The sequence below is a fragment of the Camelus ferus genome, chromosome 14, assembly GCF_009834535.1.
Source record: "Camelus ferus isolate YT-003-E chromosome 14, BCGSAC_Cfer_1.0, whole genome shotgun sequence".
In the NCBI taxonomy this organism is placed as follows: Eukaryota; Metazoa; Chordata; class Mammalia; order Artiodactyla; family Camelidae; genus Camelus; species Camelus ferus.
The window spans coordinates 39,451,413-39,465,451 of record NC_045709.1 but is presented as its reverse complement, the minus strand read 5'-3'; the positions used below and the strand labels follow the sequence as shown (position 1 = coordinate 39,465,451).

Here is a 14,039-nt window from a genome sequence, read left to right as displayed (position 1 = left end):
TTCCTAAGCTTAGAGACTGAGCTTTCAGTCCTTCACTATTGGATGTGCTGTGAGTTTGTCATGACAGGGTATTGAATTTTCCCAGTTGCCTTTTTTGTGCCTACTACATTGGTTTATTTTCTTAAATAGAAACATCCTTGCATTCCTGGGATAAATCCTCCTTGGTCATAGTGTATAATCTATTAAATGTGTTGCTGGATTTGGTTTTCTAGGATTTAGAACATTTCGTGTCTGTCTCTATAAAGAATATTGGTCTGTAGCTCTTTTTTTTTTTTTTTTATTGTGGTGTCTATGTCTGACTTTCATATCTGTGTAATTCTGGCCTTGTGGAATGTCATAGGAAGTATTTCCTGTGTTGTATTTCTTAGAAAAGTTTGAGTTGAGTAGAGTTGGTTTTAATTATTTAACAGTTTGGTAGAATTCACCAGTGAAGCCACCTAGTCCTGGACTTCTTTGTCGGTAGGTTGATCATTGATTCAATATCCTTATTCATTACATGTGTTTTGTGTGTATGTGAGCCAGAGTTGGTGATCTGTATGTTTCTAAGAATTTACCCATTTTGTCTAGATTATCTAATGTATTGTCAATATGATTGTTGATGGTATTTTCTTATAAGCCTTCGAATTTCTGTAAATTTGGTTAGTAGTGTCCTGACCTTTATTTCTGATTTTAATTAGTTGTGTGTTCTTTTTTTCTTATTCAGTCTAACTAAAGGTTCTTCAATTGTGTTGATGCTTTCAAAGAACCAGCATTGGTTTGTATACATTCCCTGTTGTCCTATTCTTTGACTTAGCACTTTTTAAATTCTGTGTCCTCTCTGCTTGCTCTGGGATTAGTTTACTCTTCATCTTCTGATTCCTTAAGGTACAAAGTTAGATCATCAGTGTGAGGTCTGTCTTTTTAAATGTAGTCATTTACAGCTGCAGATTTCCTTTTTAGCATTGCTTTTGTGTCATTCCGGAAGTTTTGATATGACGTGTTTTTTTATCTCAAAGTATTTTCAAATTTTCCTAATTGTGTCATCCTTGACATCATGAGCTGTTTTGTGTTTCCCCAAAATTCATATGTTGAAGTCCATAACCCCAGTACCTTATGATGATACTAAGTTTAGAGACTGGGCCTTTAATGAGGTAATTAAGATAAACTGAGATCTTCTGGGTGTTCTATAATCCAACATGACTGGTGTCCTTATAAGAGTATATTAGGGCACCAACACACATACAGGGAATGTCATGTGAAGACAGAGAGGCCCTCAGAAGAAACCAATTCTGTTATCATCTTAGACTGTTAGTCTCCAGAAATGGGAGAAAGTAAATTGTTTAAGTCATCCAGTCTCTGGTACTTTGTCCTGGAATCCTGTCATGGAATCCCTAATAATGCAATACACACCCATTATCTCTTTAGGAGTGTATTGTCTAATTTCCACATGTCTTTGAATTTTCTAGTTTTCTTGCAGTTACTGCTTCAGTTCATTGTGGTCAGTAGAGGTACTTTGTATAAATTCAATCTTGTTTAAATACAAGAGTTGCTTTATGGCCTAAACAGATGGTCTGTTCTGGAGAATGTTCCATGTACACTTGAAGAATGTGTACTCTGTTGTGTTGAGTGTTGTGTATGGGTCAGTTAGAACTAGTTGGTTTATAGTGCTTTTCAAGTCTTTTTTTCATTATTGCTCTTCTGTCTAGCTGCTCTATCCATTCCATTGTTGAAGGTGGGGTATTACTGTAGAACTGTCTGTGTCATCTTTGAATTTTTGTCAATGTATGCCTTATATTTTGAGGCTCTCTTATTTCCTGTATATAAGTTTTAATTGTTTCATCTTCTTGAGGAATTGGTATTTTGAATAAAATAGCCTACTGCCTTCTGATCTCCATAGTTTCTGATGATAAATTTGCTGTCAGTATTACTTAAAGTCCCTTGTACATGGTGAATCACTTCTTTCTTGGCACTTTCAAGATTTTCTCTTTGGATTTGGCTTCTAACAGTTTGATGCGTTTGATTCTTGAACAACTTGGAAGTTAGGGGTGCCAACCCTTTACACGGTGGAAAATACTTATATAAATTTTACTGTCAGTCTTCCATATCTACGGTTCCACATCCATGAACTCAACCACAGATTGTGTAGTACTGTAGTATGTATTTATTTAAAAAAAAAAATCCATGTAGAATTGGACCTGTGCATTTCAAACCCATGTAGTTCAAGGATCAAGTGTCATTTGTTTGTGTGGATCTCTGAATGCTTGATATCTTTCATAACATTTGCAAAGTTTTCAGCCATTATTTCTTCAAACATAATTTATTTTGTAAAAAAAAAAAAAACCAAAAAACAGAAATGGAGGTCAGAATTGTATGAATTAGCCCTACTAAAATGTTCTATTTCTTTACCACATATGCCACAATGCTTTTATTAATAATAATGGCTCTAATAACAATTAACATTTTGCTATATACCAGAAACTGTTAATATCCTTTCATAGTATCTCAAAAAAATAATCAGTGAACCTGTGAGACTTAGTATGCTTCACCATGAGCTCTCCCCATTGTAAATTTTATCAGCTTAAAAAGGATGTAGGGATGCTGATATAAAAAACATCACCCTCCTCTCTTTTTCTCTTATTACTAATATTTTTTAAATAGCAGTATAATGCATTCTTCTGGACACACTTTTCAGAAAGCTCATGAGGTGACTAAAGATGCTGTAGAAGAGTTCTCAAAGCTACCTATAAGTTATCCACTTACATTTTATTGCCATGAGCCTTATATTTCTTTTAAATTGTTACAAAAGAAATACAGGAACTATAAACCAGGTTAAAGTACCCACGTAGATCCTTGTACACACACACCCTATGATACAGAATCATATTAAATATTTCTTAAAGTAGCAGTTAGAGTATATATGTCTGATAATACTGTGAAATTTAAGGTAATAATACTTTGGAAGTGTCTGTTACACTTTCATTAAATCAAAGCTTAAAGTATGTAGTAATTGGTAGCTGATTATGCAACATGTGTTTGCCCATTGGTATAAAAATAAAGTTAATAACTTGATAAGCAATCTAGGCCTCCATTGCAATCTAATTTCTATGAGGTAATGCATTTAAATTACATTATTTTGACTTATAACACTTTCCCATGAGTGTAAATCATAATTAATTTGACAATCCCTTTATTTTTGCATACTTGCTGATTAAAACAAATTCTAGTAAAATTTTTGAATAATACAGAAGATATAAATAAGTTGTAAATCTGAAATTGGAAATCTCTTAATTTCGATAGTGACAATTTCATGTTTTTTGTTTTCTAGTGTTTTAAGTTATGGAATTATAAATAATGTTTTTAATGAAAATATAAAAAATTGAAATATAAGTGATGTATATCACTCCAACTCTTAAAATATCCTACAATATTTTTTCTTTGTCCCACGACCTATGACAAGGATCTTTATAAACATCTATTTTAAAAGCCATAGTTGAGAACGTCAAAGCATCCCATATGATAAACCGTGGGTTATCTTAAACAATTTCTGAGGTAATGAAACTCTCTTGGTAGCAGCTTATGTACTTAAGAGCAAGTTTGTTGGTTCATTAACTGTTCAAAGAAAGGTGAAACACTCGGGTGATTATCCAACCTCCAAAAAAGGAGTGACTATGAATAATGACTGTAATTAACATTCAAACTTATAAATGTCAATTTCCAGTATTGACATTTCCTTTTAAATAAAAGTACTAAAATCTCTGAGAAAAATCCTACCAATTACAGCACATTCCTTTTATAACAGTTACTTTTCATAGAGAGTAAAAACCATATTTAATAAATATAGCATAAAATTTTTATGAAGTAGAGATTGTCTTTTTGGTTTTCAGAAGATGATCTTTAACCATAACTGGTTATTTCTGAAACCTGAAACAAAGTGAAAAGATTACTATTTCAGTTTAAAAATTCAAGTGACCACTTGTGTTTTTATCTTTTATAACTAAAATTATGTGCACATTTAATTTACTAAGAAATCATTAGTAATACTTGTTTTAAAGTGGGTTTTATGGCAGAATATGGGTCTTTTATCTAAGTATTGCGTACATTGTAGAAACTTCTAAGCTGTTAGTATATGATTATGTTGTATCATTTGTATGTTATGCAAATTATATAGTCAGCCTGAGGCTTGTGAAAAAGCTGGTCTGTGAAATTGATGTTCTGCAAGGAGTGTTCCTCATTTAATTTGCCCACCCTGGAACCAGATTTTTATAGTGTGATAACAGATTTGTTGTAACAATACCTGGAAGGGTTGTTTTTTAAAATCAAATTCTTTCTGAAAACAATTGATTAATCCCTCACAAAGCAATGAAACTATATTCAATTGAGTTTGAAGCCACATGAAGCTAAATTTCCTTAGTCTTTCCTGAAGACTGGTTTTTTTGGAAGCACACTTCTTACTTGCAGATGACTGCAAGCTTTGGATTACATTCTAGAATGTTGTTTTGAGAGGATATGAGACAGTAGTGGGGAAATCAGACCACGTAGGAAGAGCACTATGATTACTGAAGACCTTCGCCCATGACACGTTGCAACAATTTCCCTGATTTTCTTTAATTCCTCTAGAGCATAGAGTCCTCTCCTCTTCATTCTTCTGTTGAAGAACTATTGCTTTAGCTATTAAACTTTAGCTGCAATAGAGTCACCTGGGGAATCTACTGTCAGATAAAATTTGCATCAGCAAGGGCAATGTCCTGATGTGAAGATCCAGGTCCTCTTCGCTGAAACTGGAGAAGAGATGGATTTCTGACTAATAGGGTTGCTGTTACAGTTTCAAGTGACAATAAAGACAAAGTCTGCTATTCTTCTACTGAAGTAGCGTAGCAGAAAAAAGCTACCATGAAAGAAAGGGAGCGAGTACACTAAAAACAGTCCATGTAATAAGATAAACTTACCTGGAATGAAAGCCTCTTTTGTCTTAGAGGAAATACTGGAACTCGGGACACTATGGGTTCTTCTATGCATACCAAGTTAGTATTAATTCCTGATGGCTTCAGTTTTCCCAGAGTGGTAGATCATGGAACCATCTTCTAGACATAAGTCAAGAATGGGTTTAAAAGGTCTGGAAAGATGGAAGCTGAAAATGGGAGAATTGGCTGTGCTGAGACCTGTACAAAGGTGTCTTGTGTCTGGTTAAATGTGTAAACTATGCTGATACGTAGATAGGCACTAGAATATATTACGGTACAGTAATAAGAAAAAATTTAGAAAACTTGGTTGCTTACAAAATTCTGAATCTTCATTTACTAACATTCTGGCTTAGTATATGCTGCTTAACTGACTCATGAGTGAGTTTATTCATTTCCAAAGTGAGTATAATACATTTTCTATTTTATCAGGTTGTTTTAAGGATTGTATATCAAAAAAGCCACAATTCTGTATTCTATAAATTTATAAAGTTCCAAGAGTCTTAGATTTTATTTCTGTGAATGTGGTTACACTGTAAATGGATTCATCCTAACTTACTCTTCAGGCTGTTGAATGTATATAATGCAATGGTGGAGTAGATCTATCATGTAGAGATATACATGAATTTTGGATATAAATATATGTAGATAGATAGCTTTACATTTATATAATTATGTAAGCATAAATATCTATGTGGTATCATACATATCTATAATATATAGACATAAATATAGTATTAATCTATAGATGTAGATTATATGAATTTTCATATAGATAGATACATATGAATAAATAATGAATTTTGGTCCCTGGACAATAAATAGTATTCCAAACATTAGTCTTCCATTTAAAACATTGTAAATACAATGTTGATACTAATTTTCTGCACTTTAATTAATGTTGTACTTAATATTTTTTCTATTACATTGTTTGAGGACTGTTAGGCAATATAATGCCTATAGGGAAAGGAACATAGTACTGCAATTGTTGACATAGATTTTTTTAAGTGCTTCTATGTACACGAATTAAATGATCTCAGTATAATTAGTATAGAGGAAATTATGAAATTGAATGGTGCCCTTGGACATAACCCAAATGCAAACCTCATTTTGTTACAGTAGTTTGCTTTAAAGGAAAGAAAGTAACAAACCAAGAATCAAAAGACTCACGTTTTAAACAGAGTACTGTGTTTATTTTCATTCTACCTTTTGTATAAGTAAGTTCTCTGTTGACTATCCATTTCTATAAAATGACTACATTTCTATATAAGAAACTCTGTTAAGTTTTATCATGATTATGATAACGTCTGTCACTTTTTCTGGTGGAGGAGAATAGTTGATGACATTATTTTGTCAGCATTTTATGATAAAATTTGGCCAACTGCTTATTTATGCTGAATAACATCACTTGGACTATTACCTCTATTTTTTTAATCCAAACATATTTATTCCCTGGAGAATTACAGCCATTAGACAAAAAAACCCATTAACTATCTCCTTAAGATCTCAGGCTCATCTTTTGAATATTCTCCTTGCAATAAAACCCTCCCTCCTAAAAGCTCTTGGGGAAGATCAAAGTGCTGGGAAGTAGGTTTCTCCTACTCATTCTTCTACTTTTTTCCATTTCAAACCATTCCTGTTATGCACTCTTCCTTTTCCACTTACAATCTAGACTTCATCTGCATCGATTCCCTTTGTAACCAGTGCTTTTTATTTATTTATTTTTTTGTTTCCCCTCCATTATTATTCTTTCTTTCCTCTGGTTCTTTTTCTTCCTTTCCTAGTTTTGAAGTATACAGATGTTAGAACAGGTCTTAGAGAGAAGAGGGTTGGAAAAATCCAGTACAGAGCTGTGGGGGTTTGGAGACAACAGTGATTGGGATCATGTTTGATCCTTCTTTTCAAGAAAGGCAAACACCGCAGTAGAGTCCCAGTGACCATATAAAGGATGCTTGAGAATTATACTTGTTAAAGACGTTAAGTCACTATAACCAATAAAATTCAACGTTCAGAAATTAAAAGCAGCTGCAGAATATCTAGTTCTGAAGCAGTTCAAAGGATTCAAGCATGTGGTGCGGGAATAAGCAGATAATTGGATTCCAAACAGAGAGGTCAGCACTTGAAGAATGTTGGAATTAATATTGAAAATGTAAGGAATATGAATCTAGATGACCAGGTAGAATTGCCGTCATGGAGACAGACTTTTACAGACAATCAGGGAGGAGGGTGGAAACCAAGACTTTATATATCTTCACAACAATGAAAAAAGTGCAAATAGAAGACTCTAAATGTCTTAGGGTATCTTCTAGGTGTGTTCCTCTACTAGCTTCTATATATGTTCCATGCTATTATTTACTCTTGAGATACAGTGAATATACACCAACTAAGAATAACGTATGGCCTCATGATCTCTGTAGACACTGAACCTTGTATCTTGTAGAATTTACTCTTGCCCCAGGTACTGGGCTTACCAAAAATTTAATGCATAGGGTTGATGTAACCATCTACTTTCAACTTAAATTACTTCTTGGAACCCAGATTTTGGAAAGTAATAAATAGGTAGACATTCTTACCATCTTTATAGTAATTCTAGTTAATGTGTATTGTGAAGAGAATTAACTCCAACACATTCTTTGAATGGTCAGAGGTAATTATTTAAAATAATCTCTCAAGTATGTATCTTAAATGTGCACATTTAAGCTTATGATTTTTCTAACTTATTAATGATATTCCTTTAAATACATTTTAAGACAGATTATACATTTGTGTTGTAACTCTAATTTGCTTCTTTTTAAATTTTGATTTATTTTCCCCACTGAACTTACACTGAAATGAATTGACAGTAGGATATGGCTCATGATCTCAGAAATCAATTTTCCATAGTTGAGATCCATTTTAATGCCCCTTAAAAGGATGTGAAATGAATATAGCCATAATCATTTTCTCAAAGGAGTATATCTAAACATAATTTACTTTCAAAGATTTAAAAAAATTCTGTTAAGTGATGTAACTGTAGTTATCAGAATAACTTTGTATTACTCATTGCTCATATCCAACTATTCATGCCAAAGAAGTACCATTGTGATCTGTATCTGCCAAAGCTACCTTCAGTCACATAAAGGGCAAACACGTATCACCATCCTTTCAAAACAGAGGTTATTTGAGTCTCAAAATATGTTCAGAAAAGAGGTGAGAATTATTAAAATCATGCATCATCTGAGTCCAATTAATCTATTTTTTTTTTGCATAGGTAGAGATGTATAGAATCTGAGGATAAAATCCCAGTTAACCTAACATTAAGACACTCAGTCAACAAAAATGTTTTTTCGTATACATCGAAAAGTAAGATGTCTGTCTGTTAGTCTTTTCCTTCAGTACATTGCGCTGACTGAATCTCCGGGTCCTTTGCATTTTATTCCCTTCGCATAGCACCATCATGGAAATAGCATCATGGGTCAGGAAGCTAAATTGTCAAGATTTTAAAACCAACTACATTTCATTTCAAAAAATATCATGAATGAGTATCTTTCCAAAGCAAGTATTTTAAGTCTGTCAATAAGTTTATGTCCATACTCTTTCTAAGAATATATTCACTCATTATATTTATTCTTCTCTTCACAATCAGCTATTAAGCACCTATTTTGTGTAGGAGTCTGAGATGTATTTGATGATATTTGATAGAAGATCCAAAAATCGCTGGTTGGCCCCAAGACTTCAGATTCCTAGTCCACTACTTGCCCCGCCAAGCTTTAGCCTGCCCATGGAGAGTGGCTGAAGTCCTGAGATTGAGTGAAGGACTCGGGAAATGGCGTTTAGGGTAGAGGAACAGGCGTAGCACATGGCGTAAGAAGGGCAAAGTTCAGAAGACTGTTTCGAAAGAGGGGTCCTGTTGGTATTTAAAGTGATACAGAGAGATGGGAAAGTATGTGGACTGAGGAGGAGAGCAAATGAATGGCCTTATCCATTAAGTCCAGCTGTGATTTTTAAAAGATGGTTTCAATTGAGCAGTGAGATTGGAAACTAGATTGCAAGATGCTGTAGACTAAATGAGCAGTAAAAAAGTTAATGAAGTGTGAATAGACCAATGTCTCTCAAAACTTTGGAATCTTTTTTTTCTACCAAGGTGGAAGTCCAGATTTTTTACTTTGTTTTTAAGTGAGATCCTGTGTGAAGCCCTGAGACTGGTAAGAAGTAGAACTTTTATTTCGCCACCTCGTCCACCCTGCTCCATTAGCCTGGAAGTCTCAGATATAGTATCTATGGAAGAAAACTTGAAAATGAAAAGGAGTCCATGACTTTGAGATGTCTAAGAAGGAAAGAAATAGGGGAGAAAGGAGCACAAAGGGAGATGCATAGGAACATGCTGAACTGGAAACAGCAGGAGAGCTTCAAGGATCCTTAGAGGCGAGAAAATGTATTCAGACAAGAGAAGGCTTCATGTGGGTGGCGGTCTAGTGGAGACTAGCCAGATGTCTGTCTTCTCTTAGCCTTTCTTCTCTCTAGGATGGGGTGTGTGTGTGTGTGTGTACACGTGCACTAGAAAATAGGCTGTTAATGTGAAGTTAAATGCCTTGCCCCTATTTTTGTCACCATCTAGGGATAAAGATTTGCAACAAGTATATACTGTCAGTGTGTGTGGGGCTACATTTAAATGGTTAGGCAGAGAGTATCAGCTGAAAATTTACTTTAAATCATTAACTCTTACTGAAACATATTGTTTGTATAGTTCTTTCTCAAGGTAATGACTGAGGGGTCCAAGAAGTACAGTGCTGAGGCTAAAAGGATGGTCTGTGGAATCAGAAAAACCAGGGTCTGATGCCTCGGATTTCAAGTTACAATTGACCATTGAGCAACAGCGGTTGGACAGTGAGGGCCCACTTATAAGCACATGTTTTTTTTGACGGTAGATACTACAACACTACCCCATCTGTGGTTGGATGCAGAACCTCAGATATAGAGGACCTGCAGATACAGAGGGCCGATTGTATGTTATGTGTGGTTTTCAGCTTCGCAGAGTCAATGCCCCTAATCCCCACGTTGTTAAAAATGTCAGTTGTATTTTTTTCGCATAGTCGTTACTTTTATGTACCAGAGTGGTACTTTTTCTTTAAGGATGAACATACTTTGACACGTCATAATCACCCAAGTCCACAGTTCACCTTAGTTTGGACAAAAGCATGATGACATAGAACTCCATCATTATAATGTCATACAAAGTATTTCCACTGCTCTAAAAAGCTTCACTACTCCAGAATGGCATATGGAGTCTCTCTTTTCCCTTGAAAAAAGAGGTTCAAAGCCTTCAGGTCCACAAGACCACTCACGGCCCACCCATGCATGGACCAGGTGGCAAATTCTCCTAGTAAATACTGTGGCTTTTCTCCCAGTATGGAGCCCTGTCCCACCGTTCCTGCCCAGCAGCCATGTGTAGGGGGACACATGTAGGGTAGGAAGGCCCCAAGTTTTGTGCCCCTCATCACAGTGAACCCAGATTGCCGTTGGGTGTGTTGTAAACAGAGGAGCTGTTTCTTTAGTCCCTCTGCTCTGAGCACATCCCAAGGGCAATTGTATTTCTTAACCTAGGCTAAAATAATTTAACCTTGCAGACTTTGTTTTCCTTATTTGTACAGTGAAAGTTAAAAAAAAAAAAACAAAACAAAAAACTCAAGAGTTGGTCAGAATTAAATAACTGACACTGGGAAAGAGCTTGCCCTGGGGCTGGCACACAGATTGTTCAGTCAGCATAACTGTTACTATCATCAGGGAGGCTGGGGGAAGCCATGCTGAGGAGTGGCATTTTAGGTTTTATTTGATATGTACTTGTTTCAGATATACTGCACTAATTCTTCACTATTACTAGTTTACACGTACTGAACACTTTTCTATGGAGCTCAAAAGACAGTGAGAGCACTGGCTGCTCTCAAAGAACACATTCCATTTGGGGAAATAAAACATGAATGTACAATAACTAAAACTTCTTGCACAACGTATGTGAAAGGTGCAGATCATCTTTACAAATGGAGACTGAGGATCCTTGTTTGAAGAATTCAATGAGGTTCTCTGACACAGGCATGAACATCTCATATTTGGTGATCTTTCCTAATTTCCATTGTAGATGGCTGATTGAATTACATAAAGATTTGGAAAAACAGATTCAGTAGGAGCTTCTGGTATCGACTTTGGGAAGGGTTCTTCAGTTTCTTAATAATCCTCCCATATCCTTTCTGTGTCTCTTCTTTCTTAGCACAAAGCAAGTTATGGTTCAATTGGCTTTCTGTCTGCTTAATAAATATTGATAGATTGGATGCATTCGTGCATGGCCACATGTGATCCGTTTTGTCTTTAAAGGTACAGTCATTATGCAGGGAGGTTGCAATTTATTTACTTCCTCATTCATTCTCTCATATTTCAGGAGGAATCATTATGCAAATACTGAACACATTCGTGAAATGAAAAGGGGGAAAAATAAACTAGCTTCTTAGTAGTTGTTGAAAGCAGTCTAGCATCCACAGCAGAATGAAATGAACATAGACCTTATTGTGTACATTGTAAAAGTATATATATTTTGAGATAATAGGAAAAGGTAATTGAAGGTAAAATGGGCAATTTTCTGACCATAAGAGCTGCAGTGTGCTGCAATGATTGAAGAAACAGTACATAAATATTTTTTCCCAGCTGGGAATCTACAAGCACAAGATGGATAACTAAATCTGGAGTAGGACGTAATTATGTGATCTCCCAAAGCTTACTTCAGCTATATGACTAAGAATTCATGACTTAGTATGTTTAATTAAATATTTGTATTTTGATTCATATTATAGTTTAAGTGTGCTCATAGATAAACAAAGTTAATCAGGTGTGTCTGTCACACTTACCAACTCAGGCCACTGGTTTGATCTATTTCATTCATTTAGTTTATGGGTTAGTAATTTTAAAAAGTCATTTTAACAAATATTTTAATAACATTTCTCTTAAATCGCTTAATTTAGCGGTGTTTTTCTCTTTTATAACTTTCACACATTTAAGGGAGGCAGATTTTCTGTTGTTTTATGAGCTAGTAGGCTGGGGTCCTGAGAGCAACATTGCTGAATACTTTTGTGCTGAATCTGTCATCATATTCCCCTACTTCTTATTTATATCAGTCTACGGTACAGAAAAAAGAGACACCTATTTTTGCCAAAAGTTTACTCCAGAGCTATGGCTCGATCAGAGGAAAGCAGGAACATGGTTTTAATGGGACTGTTGCATCTCGTTCCAGGTAGGGTGCATTAGATGGCCTTCACAAAACCACCTGTGCAAAGCTGCCTGGAAGTAGACCTGTGGGAAATTCAAACTTAAACGTTGTCTGTGGACTAGCCATATCAGGGAAAGGGACTGATTTACCCAGTTGTTTTATAAAGTCATTCACTTTCTCTCACTTTCTATTTAAGAAATTTTAAGGTCATATTTTTTCTATTCTCTTTCATATATATAGGTTCCAAATAGATACCAAACATTATAAAAATCATTGAACTTGGATGTTGTATACAAATTACCATGTTATAGGGAAGGAATAGTGAATCTGCCAATCTGTGAATTCATAAAGATAGCACTAACAATAAATATTTTTGAGGGAAAGTTTGGACAAGTACTTGGATGATTATCCAAGATGAACATATCATGCCATTTTTCAATGACTATCTCTTGTGTTTAGTAGCAATAAATTTTCAGGCTTCAAATATTACAATAGCCTAAAATTAAAAACAAAATTAAGAGAGATAAAAATTAAGTTGTCCTTTCTTATGTGAATCTTTACCTTTTTTTTTAATGGGAAAATGCCAAAGAAACAGAAATAGTTGTAAATTCATAAATGTAATGTACACTCATGAGGATCCATGTAAGAGTAATAAAGAGTAATCCTAAATTATTAAAATAGTCACATAGTAATTAAAAATGTAAGGAAAGGTCATTGTTAAAGATACTTGTAATGCAGGTAACGTGTGCTATAGAACTATCTTAGCTACGAAGGATGAAGCAGTGAAGAAGACATACATGGCCCCTGCCCTCGCTGGATTTACTTATTAGAGGAATGAAACATTAAAAAAACTCCTTACATTATTTAATTACTCATGATATGTGATGCAAAAGAGAAAGGGAAGGAACAGGAAAATTTGGTGTAGTCTTTGTGTTGGTGAGTTGTTTCTTGAGGAAATAACCTTTGCGTGAGACTCGATGGGTGGAAAAAATGTGGAGATGTGAGTTGGACAAGGGAGAGGTGATCCAGGCTGAGAATAGAGAATGTGTGAAGGCCCTCAGAAAAAGTGGGAGGTGCCCTGGAATTTAGAGAAAGCCAAGATCATGGACTGGGACATTGGAGCAAGTCTGGTGATTGAGAGACAACCAGTCACACCACTGTGACCATTTATAAAGGACAAAGGACCTTACTCTTTATCCCAAGAACAGTGGGAAGTCATTAAAGGATTTTAACCACAATAGTGGCAAAATCAGATTTGCTATTTATAGATTAGTTTGGCCTTTGTGGAACTAGATTAGATTTACAAGATTTTGATTTTTGCAAGGGGTGTGAATGTCAAAGCCTTTCTTTTACTCCTCTTCCTAGGACATCTCCCATCTCTTCACCTTCCGCTTTAGAGGGGACTTAAGATGCATGTGCTGGCAGAAAACGCTATTGGTATATACCATACTGCTGAGTGGGGGCAAAATAAAAGTTGCAGGAGAGGATATTAAAAGCAGTTTCTGCACAGCTAAGGCTCTGTGTATGTCACATAATATTCAGAAGCTAAAAAAAAACCAAACCTCTTACCACTGGTTACTGCAAGAAAATAAAGTTGACCCTTGAACAGCGGAAGGATTAAAGGTGCCAACCATCCAAGCATTTGCAAATCCAAGTATATTTGTCTTCTACCCTCCAGAACCTTGGCTCCTGGGTATCTGTGGGTCCAGATTCATGGATTCAACCAACCAGGGGTCCTGTAGCACTGTAGTGTTTACTGTTGGAAAAAATCCGCGTGTAATCGAACCTGTACTGGTCGAACTCAGATTGCTCAAGTGTCAGCTGTAGTAAGAGAAATGTGCCTTCCTGAGTAAATCTTAAGTGCACAA

General features: G+C 35.3%; 1 protein-coding gene and 1 non-coding gene across 6 annotated transcripts in view; one reads left to right on the top strand and one right to left on the bottom strand.

The window, feature by feature from the left end:
- The window catches only part of GPC5 (glypican 5), a 1,150,604-nt gene that overhangs the window by 713,154 nt on the left and 423,411 nt on the right, over positions 1-14,039 (top strand). The window lies entirely within an intron of this gene.
- On the bottom strand, positions 10,361-10,494 carry LOC116668788. The gene has a single exon (XR_004326025.1). It is a non-coding gene; the product is annotated as a small nucleolar RNA SNORA11 (small nucleolar RNA).